Source organism: Marmota monax, unplaced genomic scaffold, assembly GCF_021218885.2.
Source record: "Marmota monax isolate L192 unplaced genomic scaffold, Marmota_monax_Labrador192_F-V1.1 WCK01_AAM20220418_F8-fsc00063, whole genome shotgun sequence".
Classification (NCBI taxonomy): Eukaryota; Metazoa; Chordata; class Mammalia; order Rodentia; family Sciuridae; genus Marmota; species Marmota monax.
In genome coordinates, this window is record NW_026693726.1 from 9,306,298 (window position 1) to 9,321,997 (window position 15,700).

A 15,700-nucleotide genomic window follows, 5' to 3' on the forward strand; every position below is an offset into this window, starting at 1 on the left:
TAAATGCTCTTTATCTTCCAAGAACCAAGACATTTCACAAAATCCTGCAAATTCCATGACTTTCAGATTTACCATTGCTCCAAACTGTTTATGTGCAAGAGCTTCTAGACAGCCCAATGCTTATCTCTCTCTCCTTTCCCTCACACCAAAGTACCTCATAGTGCAATTTAATGAAGGATCATGATGCAGGGATGCCAGGGATTATCCCTGCCCTCTATTGGGTTTGGGATCTATGATACACCAGTTCTAGCCTCCTACCTTGACTGTTTTCTTGGATCACTTCCCATACCAGCTAACTTAGTGTGGGGTCTCCTGATAGGAGAGCCTGGAAGAATAGTTAGAATTCCACAATTTTGCAATTATTTTGATAACATCACAAGAAAATAAGAAATGAAGAAATTGACAAAAGAAAGACAATGTAAGAGTGAATGGGGCTAGGGATATAGCTCAGTTGGTAGAGTGCTTGCCTCCCATGCACAAGGCCCTGGGTTCAATCCCCAGCATCACTCAAAAAAAAAAAGAAAAAGAGTGAATGATCAGTGAGGCTGTAGTCGCTCACTTCTTCTAGGACAGCTCAAAGGCACAGAGAATGCTCCCAGGAGGACTCAGTGACCCTTGCCCCATGGAGATGCTCAATTTCACTGCACTTCTAGACTGTGCATAAGCAATAGTTAAAATGAAATCCCATGAGAGAAAATGACAAGAGGTCCAAGGTGTTTGATTTGTTGGGATGCTGACAGCACAAAAGCAGGCTGAGTTTTATGAGAACTGTCCACTGTAGTCAAAGTGACATCAGAAATGGTCCAAATGAGTGGTAAGAGAATATGGGATGTCTGCTCTGATGTGGCATTGAAGGAAAGGCATAATCTCTTCACCCGACTTACCTTCCCATGTTGAACACTGGCATGATAAGCATCCTGCCCAAACACTACCCTATCAATAAGCCTCCTGGGTACATGCTTGGACAGCAGCCAAATACCCATAGCACATTCTCCTTCACTCTTGTGTACCACTCTACAGTTGATGCTGAGTGCATGTAAACAGACCTGCAGACCTTTTTTTGGGAAAAATTTTGATTTCCCATTTCACAGAAGGGACTCTTGTCTCTCACCACTCCTCTCAGTGCATATAAAAATCTGGTCATACAGAATTAGATAACCTGTTTCACGGACAGGAAGAAAGTGGATTGTAATAGTTAGCACAAGGCTTAGGGGAGTGACAGACAGGCCAGGGTTTGTATCCTGGTTCTCAACCAACTGTGCGTTCTTTGTCAAGTTAAGCAAACAGCCCAAGCTTTGACTGCCTTCTCTTTAACATGGGGACATCATCTCTTTCACAGGCTTGTCAGATGAATTACATTTTGGTTTTATGTGTTTATATACATACAGTATTTAAAGTGTTTTATACACTGCTGGTGCATAGCCAATGCTTTGTAAGTATCCCAGGGGACAGGAGCTTTAGCCCGCTGGGCCCTTGCCCAGTTTTCTACAACTTCCCAGAATGCACCTCTCCCAGGCATCCTTCACAGCATCCTCTAAAGAATCCTTTGATGTGCTTGTTCAGAGTCGTTCATTGCTCAGAGCCCAACAATATGCACGTAAACATAGCCTTATCTGAAACATTGCCAGATGCCTTGAGAAAATAAAGTGTCTTCTACATTTTTCCTCATGTATCCTTCTAGTAACTCTCCTGAAAAATACCATCATTTAAATCTCAATGATTTATATAGTTAGAATACCCCTGCTATACTTTTCTAACTCTTCCCAAATTTGTGACAAATCACTTTCCACCCTTCCATAGGTACAGTCTATGGTTGGTAGAATTAGACTGGTGGTTATCTATAATTCATAGACTCAAATTTGTGCTAGTTCAGGTCCTCCAAGAAACTCTTGCAAAGACAAGATTAGATAAGCAAGATATTTAATGAGGAAATTCCAGGGAGGATAAAGGTGGAGGGGTAAGAGTGAGAGAAAAGAACATTTAGATTAAGATGCAGGTGTGGCCTGGTGAAGAGGGGGAGGGAGAGGAAGGATTGAGGAACAAGGGTCCCAGACCATAGTGTAATTCTGAGATAGTCTAGCCAACCTGACATGAGATCCCCAAGCAACAATTGTCTGTTAGGAGTCCCAAGGCCAGTCACCTTACTGAACTGGGCCTTTAACTGGAATGACTGGGAAAGCAACATGTATAAATTGACACACAAAGTGTGAGGGCGTGGTAGCAGGTCTGTAATCCCCACAGCTACAGAGTCTGAGACAGGAGGATCATAAATTCAAAGTCAGCCTGGGCAACTTAGCAAAGCCCAAAGCAACTCAGGGAGACCCTATCTCAAGATTAAAAATAACAAAAGGTTGGGGATTTATCTCAGTGGCTAAGCATCCCTGCCCCTGGGTTCAGTTCCTGTTCAGTATCAAAAAAAAAAAAATTACAAAATGCTCTGAAGACAACACAGCATGCAAGGTAAAGTTTGAGTAAACAGGGAGAGATTGCTATTCTGACATTTAGCACACATTATTTCACCCATGAAACCCCTGGATGACATTTGGATCAACCCATTTAGACCTATTCTATCCCAGATGTGCAAGATTTTAAATGAATGGTTAGCTAAATTTTGGTTGTGCCCACCATTGATTTGAACAGGTTATTGCAGATTTTTTTTCTTGTATTTTTTTGTTTGTTTGTTTGTTTCATCATTGGGCTTTGGCATATGACCAACTCTGGGAATTTCAGCAATTCCTTTGACTGATCCAGAGCCTTCTGTCTGATTCAGTGAATCACTCCTTCATTTTCCCATGCCCTGCACATTTCTTGTTAAGAGATGTTCATGAAGGCTGCTCTTGGCAGGTTGAGAGGAAGGTCTCAGACTGCTCTTTTAACAGAAAGCTTTGTCTCTTTCCTGCGGTTTATCAAACAGCTTCACGGGCACTATAATGAGTTTGCCAAGCTCATCTTTTGTCTCTATTGATGAGCTTCTGCCTGCATTTTTTTTTCCAGGAGAGAGTCTTTCTCTGTCTACAGATCAATTTGGACTTGACGGTTAAGCTGAGACTTCCTTCCATTTCTGAGTAGTTTTATTGATATCGGTTTCTACACCCTGTCACTTCCAATGCTATTAAGTATCTTTTCTAATTTAGTGTTAAAAGCATTGCAGAAAATATAAACAACTTGGCACATCGGAGGCTTCTAGCACTCCAGTATTAGTCACTTGTGATTTATCTGTTTTGTTGACAACCAAGAAGCTAGACAGGTTTTATCTTTTCAACATCCTACACCACAGCAAATTGAATGCCACGAGTTTTCTCTTTAGAAGGGGAAGCCTAGCTAACTAAGTCAGTTTTTGGTGTGGTGATGGACAATTGTGTCTTGATTTTATCTCCCCAAAGAAAGTTGAGAGTGGCAGGTTTGATGTGATAGGGAGATCAGGTGCTTAGAGTCTGAGAATGGCCATGGATAACTAACTCTTCATTGTTTTCCAAATTATGAGGTCCAGGTATTAGAATACTATCCCAGCACAGGCAGCTGAATTCTCATAGATAATGTCACTGGATAAAACTGGTTCTGAGAAGAACACTTCATCTTTTGACCATTATTTGCCTTCTTAACACAATCATTATTTTAGGATGTAAGTGCTACACAAATAGCAATTCATTTTATTAATTCTCTTTTGTGAGGTAAAAAAGGAAATAGAAGCAGAAAGTTATAATCTCAATGAGGTCTTTGAATGGAGTATTACTCAACTTTAAAAAAGAATGAAATTTTGGCATTTGCGGTAAATGAATGGATTAGAAAATATCATGCTAAGCAAAATAAGCCAATCCCTAAAAACCAAAGGCTGAATGTTTTCTCTAATATGCAGATGCTAATTCACAATAAGTGGGGTGGGGCACTAGGGAAGAATAGAGTTACCTTAGATTAGGTAGAGGGAAATGAAGGGAGGGAGGGGAGAGGATGTGAGGATAGGAAGGCTAGTAGAATGAAACAGACATTATTATTTTATATGTATATATGACTGCATGACCAATGTGATTCTACAACACATGCACTCAGAAAAAATGAGAAATTATATCGCATCTATGTATGATATATCAAATTGCATAAATGCATTCTATTGTCATGTATAACTAATTAAAACAATTTTTTTTCAAAAAATAATTTGTTGGCTCCTATGTATTCCCATGGTTTGATTATTCTATTTAATATTAGTTTTCACCTTTCCTTTTGTATACACTCATTTTTAATCAGGTACTAATTGCCTGGGATACAAACTCAAAGAGAAGGGTATCACTGACAAAAATATATGGTTAAAATTCATATATTACAAGTACTTTCTATTGTATGTTCATTTTTATCCTGCTAACAATTTTACTCTACTAATTTATGGCAAGAGAAAGGAGCTTCTCACCTTGGATACATTTTTATTCTGTTTTAATGCACTTTCTGCATTCTTTTCCCGGGACAACATCTGCTATTCTGTGTCTTTGTTTCCTGCTTTCCATCCGTTTGACCACTTAGTACAATGCCACTTTTCAGGACTGGAAGAAACAGAAAAGCAGACAGCCTCCTCTCCTTGACCTTGAGATCTGATAGGTAAGGGAGCACTATGTCCCCACATGACAAAGAGAATACTGTGAATGCCTCAGAACCACTTTCAGTTCAATTCCATTAAGTGAAAATTTATGGAAAGCAGTTCCACAGACTTAGAGGGACACACTTTTTATGATTATTATTATTGATTGCAATCGGTTTTAGTCCCATTCTAAACCTGGTATCCAGGGTCTACAGTGCATATGGAAAGATTCCTGTGACCTTGGACTGTACTATTTATTTTCCTATTATCTGTTCTTGAAGTATGAGCTACGGAAAGTCTTTTCTAACTATTTTATGTGAACTGAAGTGAATTCTAATTTTTTTATGGAGATTTTGCCTCTTAAAAGTTAGAATTCTTGAAGATTAATATTCATTGGCTGATAGTCTCAATGTACTAGTGTTCAAACTTGGATTGGGCTTTAGTGGTCTATACCAAGTTCTGATATCACACATGGTGGCTCTAAAAAGCTGCAGGGAAAGAATTTTCAGGCTGGGAGATTTTATAAAAACATTCCAGAAGAAAAGGGTAAATAGTCCGAATTTATTTATAGGCATTTATTATTTACTTTGTGTTTTAGTTTGATGTAGAATACGTTCATTAGATCAAAAATAAAGATTGCTATAATGCTTTGGGGAATGCTGATGTCTTAAGATGTGATGTCATTCCTGGCAGTGGACTAAAACACCAAATTGTCACAATCAAGAAACAATTGTTGTTGCATATACTCCTCAAAGAGAAAAACAAGGCTGATTTCTCTTAGCTGATACAATATATTAATGGAATGTCTGTATAGCAGGGTTGGCTCATGACCTGTCAGCTGTGGCTGCCGAAAGTGGAAGATAAGACAGCAGCAGCAGTCAGAAAGGCATCAGGTCATACATGGAATTGTCTAGGTCTACGCTTGCTTTGGGGGCATTCAACAGAGTTCATGTATAGAGGAGATGGTCTTTGTACTTGCTGACCCGACTCTGCAGAAAGTCCTAAGCATGCAAAAGAGCTGGCAAGGCTCCTAAACAGGTGACAATGTGGAAATCAACTCAACTGGCTCCATTGTCCATGCTGCTAGCACCTCAGATGTGGGACCCCGTGGAATTTCAGGACAGAATCAGTTCCATTCACAGATATTATATTACTTCTTTTACAGATGGTATTGATAGGGAGCCAAAGAGTTGTGACATCAACAGGATAGAGAGGTTTATACCTTAAATTCCCCACCTCTCTCTCTACTCCCATGCAAGGCACCTGCACCCAATCTCAGCATCACTGATAAAACTCATCACACTGCAGTGATGGGGCACAGCTCAGACACTGCTGTTCTTAGTCACTCATGCACCATTTTTATGGAATAAGTGAGATGCCACTATCAGGTTTCATCCTGGGAAGGAAAAACAGAGCATGGCAGGGGTGCCGGGGGCTGTGATTCTGGAAGCTAAGGGAGACATCTCTTTTTTTAACATTTTATTTATTATTATTATTACTACTATTATTTTGTACCAGGGATTGAACCCAGGGGCACATAACCACTAAGCGATATCCCTAGTCCTTTTTATGTTTTCTTTAGAGAGAGGGTCTTGCTAAGTTGCTCAAGGTCTCATTAAGTTGCAGTGGCTGGATTTGAACTCTCGTCCTACCTCAGCCCTCACTGGATTACAGGTATGTGCCACTGAGCCCTGCCAGCTTCCTGATCTGGAGTAAACCTTTCCATGAGGATATGAGAAGTTTGAAATGTGCTCTGGAATATCCAAAAATTCAATGACAAGAGATACAATAATGGATTTGCTTTTCTTTTCATTTTCTATGATAAATTGTGGTATAAAGGTGTATTAAGGATTTGCTTTTCATATGAAGATTCTTCCACTGTTCTTTTTGTGTGTGGAGCTCTGGTACCAGACACAGTGGTTAGTCTTGGGGGACAAGGGGATAGGGAAAGCGTGACTCCATCACTCAAGGAGTGCACAGTTAATTATAGAAGAGACAAACAAAGAAAGAAATGTCCTCTAGGTATTTGTATTTATGAAAAGAGGAGAGAACATGGAGGCTCTAGAAGGGAGGATCATATCCCTTTGATTACCAGAGAAGAATGTCTGGAAGAAGGGATCCTGGTTTAGTTACCAAGATGTTGCTTTTTAACCAATCATGCTGATGTTGTAGTAACATATAACCAGTGTAAAGGGCTTTGTGGGTTTTTTTTGCAGGGAGGTACGAGGGATTGAACTCATGGGGACTCAACCACACTGAGCCACATCCCCAGCCTTATTTTGTATTTTATTTAGAGATAGGGTCTCACTGAGTTGCTTAGTATCTTGCTTTTGCTGAGGTTGGCTTTGAACTTGCAATCCTTCTGCCTCAGCCTCCCGAGCTGCTGGGATTACAGGCATGTGCCACCGTGCCCAGCTAAGGCTTTGTGTTTTTAATAAGGAGCAAAATTCAGGAAAACTCAAGCATTTTAAAGAAGTTTCTTGAAGCAATTTCATAAGAACATTAGAAATGATGGGACTTGGGGTATGATACTGAATGGTGAATAAAAGGCTTCAAAAATCCTGTATTCTCATGGTACACAGAGCTTAAATGTTTTCAGATCTTTAATCATAGATTGTGCCTTTAGATGTTACTGTACTCTTGTAGAAAATTGTCAGCTCAACATCACAAAATGATGATCATCTTAACATAATAATTTCTTCCACTTCATGCTATAAATTCTGATTTATATTTATATGGTTATAAAAGAAAGAGAATAAATCAGAAATTGTCAATCATACTATAATTAAAAATTTTGGCAAAGACACTTTACGGTTGTGACAAATGCTTTCGGTAATATAAAAAGTATCTTGGTTGGCCTTACAAGTTTTAGAAAATTTAATACATATAGAACATGAGACTGCTTTTTATATGTTTCATAAAAATTAAGCTCATTACATTATGCTTCCTTATCATAGGTTAAAAGCAAGGGATCCAGGACTTTCTGTATGAGTCTTGTCCATCTCTGAGGGCGGAGCTTTGTGAATTGCATGGGGATGGGTGAGGGGTACATGTCTGCTTATCCTCACTCATGGCAAAGAATGCAGGATACGTTCACCATCTGGATTGGGAGACGATACACAGCCAGGCTGAACAACTCCTTCATTTTATTTTCTTTCCTTTTCATCTGACTGTAGCACAATAAAGGAAATTAAAATCAGTGATTGATTGTGTTTGAGTGTGTTATCATCAAGATGGAATACATAAACAATGCATCAAATAAGCTATTCAATCTCATTTTTTCCCTGTGTATTAAACTCTGTATGTGATGGGCCAAGTAACTGCCATTTAGTTTATTCAATAGATGAAAAGAAATTTATTTATTCCATTTAAGTGTTTTTCCTGTGTTAATAGAACATTCTATTTTTCTTGAAGGACTTATACTTAGAAAAGTGTGTTTAGCAAAATACTTGTTTATTAAATGGAATCATTGTCACATAACCCCTTTGAAAGCACTACTTAACTATTTGCTACTGGCTTATTTTAGCTCAGAGAAACCTTGGGTGTGAATGCTGAATTTTAAAATAGACTAAAATGTCTCTTCATTGGAAAGATCTTAAGACTGCTATTCTTTGGATCAAGTCATATTGTTGCATAAGATTTCATTTGGGAACCAGTCTGGTACTCTTAAAAATAAAGGCAGATTAAAACTCTTCTAATTATTAAATTTCCTTTCAAAGAAAAGTTTTCTGCCCTGGAAGAATTGGATCATAAATACACATTTCATTTGGTTACTTACTCATGTGATCATAAAGACATTTGGTACTTCTAAATGGGTTATGGACCAGCATTGAATAAAATCAGCCAGTGTTGTGCAGCAGCTGGACACACAAAACACATGATGACTCTGGAGGAAATGATGAGATTGTATTTTAAAATGGTCTTCTCTATCTTCCCCAATTAAAGAACATGTGATTTGATAGTTGACACAAGATCCATTTAAGTACACACAAAAGGATCTGCTTTATAATTACTTACCAAATGATTATCTTATGATATCATTTGACATCATAATATGATATCCCACTTTTGTGTTTCAATTGAAAGTGTCCCAGTTTATACAATTTGATGCAAAAATGTTTTTCTTTAGAGCACATGAAATTGTCCCTTTTCCAACTATCCACCTGACAGCTTTGTTCAAAAGCTGGCTCTAAGAAAAGGTTAGGGTTGCGGTCTTGGGTCAGCACTCAAGCACACTGTACTATCCCACACTGTAGAAGGGTGGAAGGTCTGTATGTAAGCTATGCCTCCAACCAGAGCGTCAGAACTTACTTTCCTCATTTCACTGCATCTTGGGACTTGGCACGATCTCAAACAACAGGGTTTGCATATTTTAAAAGAGCAAAAGGCTAGAAGAAGGAATGTTAAATGGTTTCACCACAAATAAATAATAAATGTTTGAGGAGATAGAGATGTTTAATAGGAACTGAAAATTACACAAAGTGTATATGTATCAAACCAACATCTGGTACCCCATAAATTTGTCCCATTAAAAAATCAATATATATTGAAACAAATAACCAGAAACCTGTCTCTACCTTAAATTTACTGTGTATGCTTGGCAAGTCCCTTAGCCCACTTGGGTCTTAGTTTTCTGATCTAAGGAATAAGGATAAACATGCTTCCAATCCCTGTGCTACTTCAGCCCTGTAGTGGTGTGTATAAAAGTAATATTTCAGCACTGGTGGAGTGCCTATTACCCATGGCTGATATCCCAATTTTGTGTTTCAATTGAAAGTGATCAGTTTCATCAAAATACCAGAGTAGGCATCATTATTTTTCCAGGACTTTAGAAATCAGAGGATGTGAAGCACAGCCATCTGAGTATACATGGCAATACCTGGTATGTCACCATGTGTGTTGGTGGGGGAGGTGCATGGTGAAAGTCTACAGGTGGACTCTAACAAATTTATTCCCTGTGAGGGTCTCACCTGAGAAGAGAGACATATAGCTAAAGTCGAAAAGCACCATTGAGTAAATCACTATGGAAATGTTTCTCCTTTAGAAAAAAATTATAGCAAGAAGGAAGACCTAGAAAAAGCACTGCAAATTTTAGCTTCCTTTAGACTCTTCTAGGATGAAGACTGGGTGCAGGTAAAAAAAAAAAAAGATGCAGGACAACAAGAAGAAATACCAGAAAATATCTAATAAATGTGCTATTATCCTTTGATTATTATGCACTATGACTCTGGGAGGCAGAGCATTGGTCTGAAAAACGCTTAAAATTTTAAGACCAGATTAGATCAAAATAAATAAGAGGTAATGAATTTATTTTTTAGGAGAAAAAGCCAATTGTGTTAATTTCTATATATTGCAAATTTCATGGAAAATAAAATGAGCTGACATTGTGACAAGGTATTAGAACATAGAAGAAAATACAAACATTAACCATTCCTCATATGAAATTTGTTAAATCATTCCTTCCTCCCTGTATTCTTTTGTTAAAATAGTCATGGAAAATATTTACCATTTTTTTTGCTTCAGAATATTTTCTTCCTGAAAAATAAATCTTACAAATACAATTAAGGCTCCTATTCCCATCCAGTTCCCCAAATATATCAGTTTGTGTGCTCACATATGTGTGTAACTATAAACAGTCTGTGTTACAATATGTGCTTTTACAGTTCACATGAATTATACTGTATTTTACATATTTTTTTCATTTGCTGTTTTCACTCAATGTTTTCCAGATTTACCCATGTTTATCCATGTACATTCAGACCATTAGTTTTAACTGATGTGTAGTTTTCTATTCTATACACACATCACAATTTATTTCTTCATTTCCCCACTAATGGATTTTTAGATTATTGTGAATTTTTAGCTATTGCCAATAATGATGCCACAAATATCTTGACATTTTTTTTTGCTGATGTGTGTGGATTTTTCAAGGAACCAGCTTAACATGGTAGAATTTCTGATGCGTGTGTGTGTGACATATATTTTATATTTTTAAAAATTTTATCATGTATTTCCAAATAACTTTCCAAAGTGGTAGATTTGAACTTTCATTATTCCTGGTTCCCAAAGGTCTTACTATAATTTTTAATTTTAATATTTAATTCTTATAGATGTTAAATTGTGTGCTACTGTTTAAAATTATATTTCTATAATAATTTGCCATTCAGTTTTGTCACCTACTGTGATTATTCTCTCATAGTCCTTAATTTTTTCTATCAAATTTATTTTACCTCATTGATTTGTAGGGATTATCTCTATATAATGGGTATGATCTTTTTAATTGTACATTCTGTAAATATCTCATCCAATTCTCTGGCTTGTATTTAATCTTTATTTGGAATGCCTACAAATTTTAGTTTAATGTGGTTTAATTTATTAGTCTTTTCTTTTATTCTTCATATTTTCTGGTATATGTTTCATAAATCATTCATTAAACCAAAGTCATTAGTTTTCCATATGTATTTTCAAATATTTCAAAGTTTTTTTAGTCTTTAACCCAAATAATTATGTGTTTCTTGTGATATAGTATAAAGTACAGAATTTATTTGTATACAGATAACCAATTATTATAGCAGCATTTGCTGAATAGTATGATTTTCCTACTGATATATTATATTGTTTCTTTCATTACAGGCCAAAAAATTCATCATATCCATGGGTCTATTTCTTGATTTTTAGATCAATTTTTCTAAAAACTTTATTTGATTAATGTATCACTGAGTATAAACAATTTTAATTATAAAATGTTAATTTTGGAGAAGTTCTTCTTTCTCAAAATGATTTTGTCTCTTTCTTTTCCTTGATGTTTTTCAGTATAACTTTTAAAATAAAATTCTAAGAAAAATAGCAGTAGACTTTTGACCCTTAGTGAACATTAGTTGATTCCTATGGAGTGCACTAGATAGGGTTCTATCTATTTCTTTCTACCTAACTGGGTAGTTTTAGAAGATTTTAATAAAGGAACTACTTATGGCAAAGTAGGCCAGGCATAGAAAAACCAGAAAGAACAGTGTTCTAGCCTGGAGCTTATACTGATAGTTCATTTATTTCGCCCTTTCTTCTAAAAAAATGAGCAGCAAGAAGAACAGCCTCTCAATCCAGAGACATTGTCAGCTTGCAGAAGAAGCATGAGACAGAAGCTGTGGCCTTCACCAAAGGGATGCAGCCTATTCTGATGCTGCAGGGAGAAACTTGAGGATGAACACTCACTCTTGCAATTTCCCACCTCCATTGGTTGAACCCTGATACAAACACAAGGGCAACGAGGACTTCTGAAATATCCAACTCAGCCTTCTTTGGTACTAAATAGAGTGGAGAAAAGTAGAAAGTGGGTCTAACAGAGAAATTCAAAAGAGGTTAATGATACATCAAGAGAAGAAAAATATCTGAACATCTTTTAGATTATTAGACACTGAACAGAAGGAGACATTAATATTTGGGGCCTCTTGTGTCCTCAGAATCACTTTATTCAAAATATGAGCTCATGCACGCTTTAAAATTTTTTGATGCTGTGCAGTGCATATATGGGGATTTTATATATCTTGCTTTTGTATGTGTTTGAAATTTTCTTTCATAAAATGTTGACAGAATTGAAGTTTGTAGTGGTCAAATGATAATGGAGTAGTGGATTGATTCTGTCTCAAAATTGGCTGAGTGATATAGATCCATTCTGTGGCTAAATAGATATATTTGGAAATTGACAAATTTCCAAATTCAGCTCTTTGGTCTACCTAATGTCCAGATGGTTTTTATTAGAAGTGTATCCTGATTCATGAGTTGTTGATAATAACTTGGCTAGATCATCAAAGAACTGAAAATACAACGTTGAACGTTAGATTCCAAAAGGATAACCTCTTCAAATAGAGTATGAGTACTCTCCCAAATGAACTCTCACAAGGAGAATTTACTACAAAGTATTCTCAATGATCAGATGCACAATTGATTTCTGCTGGATATTTTCATTAAACAATACATGTCCAATGGGATCATGGACAAAGTGGACATGGCATTAAGAAATTAACGGGACAGCTCTACCTCCAAGTTCTGTCATTGGCCCTGTTCCAGTGCTCAATTTTATGTGAGGAAATGCAATAATGAGCCTTTGGTTTGTGCAACAAGTAGGTTTTGAGAACCCAGTGTTTTTCCCAAGAGTGGAGTCTACACCAAGGGTTTGGGGACTGGAGTTAAACAAAGACAGATATATTGAAAAAAAAACGCATGGCAGTGAAGTTAATATGCTTTACACTGAACCTGTTGAAGGGAAGTAGCTCAAAGGAACACCTCTTATTCACAGACAGCTGTGAGGCACTCACTTATAACATGGAGACCTACATGAGGAGCAAGGGATTTGCTGATTCCTGCTTGAAAAAATGTTTATTATTGCTATTTGAGCCAGTCATTTGGAATAGTGATCACTTGTGTATCCAGAAACCTACAAATGTTGGTTCCATGGTTTACTAAAATTTGTATTTTGCATTAAACCATCTTGGCAGCAAAGAGAGCGAAAAAAGGATTTTCCTCAATAAAAGCAAGTATATATAACGTGTCCAAAATATCTGTTAAGATTTATCATCCATCTGAACACTGTGATAATATCACTGACAACCAGAATAGAAACCAGAACATCCAAGTATAATAAACATTTATTTCAAATGTTAGGTGCTATTTTAAGACTACCCAAAAATTACATTTTTAACAAGTGCAACTTCAAGGGTACATTTGCATATTACTCTATTATATAAAATTCATATCAAAATCTGATCAAGAATTATCCTCATAAACCCAAGACATGGATATGTGTTTATAATTTACTAATTAAAAAAGACCATGTGGTGTCACCATTTGTGCCAGGGCTGAGGGTTCAGTAAAAACAACTTCAATTTTCTTCTATACTGTCTATATTTTTCTAAATTGACTTTAGTCATCTTTAATAACAAGTTTTCTTATCTATATAAAAATGTAAAGTCATATCTCTTAATATGGTCATTCTATAGGCAAAATATTAACCTCACAGTTAAATAAATAATGTCAGTACCATCAGGTACTTCAAATAGAATGCCAGTTAATTTTAATAATGGTTTATTTTAATTTTTTTTAATTTTTTATTGTTGGTTGTTCAAAACATTACAAATTTCTTGACATATCATATTCCACACTTTGATTCAAGTGGGTTATGAACTCCCACCTTCACCCCTTACACAGATTGCAGAATCACATCAGTTACACATCCATTGATTTACATATTGCCATACTAGTGTCTGTTGTGCTCCGCTGCCTTTCCCATCCTCCACCATCCCCCCTCCCCTCCTCTCCCCTCCTCTCCCCTCCTCTCTCTCTACCCCCTCCACTGTATAACCCTGAGGGTCTCCTTCCATTTCCATGCAATTTCCCTTCTCTCTCTCCCCTTCCCTCCCACCTCTCATCCCTGTTAAATGTTAATCTTCTTCTCATGCTCTTCGTCCCTACTCTGTTCTTAGTTACTCTCCTTATATCAAAGAAGACATTTGGCATTTGTTTTTTAGGGATTGGCTAGCTTCACTTAGCATAATCTGCTCTAATGCCATCCATTTCCCTGCAAATTCTATGATTTTGTCATTTTTTAATGCAGAGTAATACTCCATTGTGTATAAATGCCACATTTTTTTTTATCCATTCATCTATTGAAGGGCATCTAGGTTGGTTCCACAGTCTTGCTATTGTGAATTGAGCTGCTATGAACATCGATGTAGCAGTGTCCCTGTAGCATGCTCTTTTTAGGTCTTTAGGGAATAGACCAAGAAGGGGAATAGCTGGGTCAAATGGTGGCTCCATTCCGAGCTTTCCAAGAAATCTCCATACTGCTTTCCAAATTGGCTGCACCAATTTGCAGTCCCACCAGCAATGTACAAGTGTACCCTTTTCCCCACATCCTCGCCAGCACTTGCTGTTGTTTGACTTCATAATGGCTTCCAATCTTACTGGAGTGAGATGGTATCTTAGGGTGGTTTTGATTTGCATTTCTCTGACAGCTAGAGATGGTGAGCATTTTTTCATGTACTTGTTGATTGACTGTATGTCCTCCTCTGAGAAATGTTCCCATCCATCTAATAGAATTAAAGGCAAACTTTTGAAAGTCATTTTAACAGAATTAAAAATTATTATAAAAAGACATTTAAATTCAATTAAGTTCAACTTTAAAAATAATTATTTGTTGTAAGTTGATGATACATGATATACTTACAGTGCCATGTTTAAAAACTAAATTTCACAAAGTTAAAGTACAAAGCACAGATACTTTTGGAATTGGTTGTGGTACACATTATGGTAACTCTCTTGTTGTTAAAGTTTACAAATAGTTTTCCCTATATGTCATTAGAGTAACTGAACAATTAATGTTTTTAAGTAAAACTAATAATGTTGAATATTTTTTTAAAAACTAAAAAAAGAAAAGAATAGAAAGAAAGAAGGCAAGAGAGAGAGAGAGAGAGAGAGAGAGAGAGAGAGAGAGAGAGAGAGAATGAATGTAGTCGTGACTTCATATCATTTGATTATACCCGGACCAATGTAGAAAAACTCAACCTAAGATGGTAACTTTCTCCCAGGCAGCTAGCCAGACAACTTGAAGATGATGACATTGAAACTCATCCATAATGGATTTAGTCTTCATTAAAATAAGTACTTAGTCTGGGTACAAATTCACCATTTGTGTTTGCAATTCTTCTGCCTGATTACTATGCATGAACTTAATTATTTTACTATTGATCATCATGGTGTCCCACACAACATTGTTTTTGACGAAGTAACTCATTTTACTGCCAAAAAACAAAACAAAACAGTGATGGGCTCATATTGGTGAAATTCATTAGATTTACAACACAATCTCATTATTCAGAAGAATCTGAAATGATGGAATGAATTCAGGTAACATAGTTCATGTTCTCAGCTGGTATACACGCATAGCAAGAATGAGATGTAGTCCCATACTACGCCCTTTCAATTAGTGACAAATATATAGTATTATTTCTCCTATAAGCAAGACATATGAATCTGAAAATCAAGGATGGGAATGCTTCCTTAGATGACCGGCTTCATTGAAGTGAAAAGTTGAAACAATATTTGGCCAAATTTGGTACTTCTTGAAACAAAAGATAAAAG

General features: G+C 36.5%; 1 non-coding gene across 1 annotated transcript; it reads left to right on the top strand.

Moving 5' to 3' along the window:
- Positions 1–438: 438 nt before the first annotated feature.
- Trnag-ccc (transfer RNA glycine (anticodon CCC)) lies at positions 439–510 on the top strand. Its single transcript has one exon. It is a non-coding gene; the product is annotated as a tRNA-Gly (tRNA).
- The last annotated feature ends 15,190 nt before the right edge of the window (positions 511–15,700 follow it).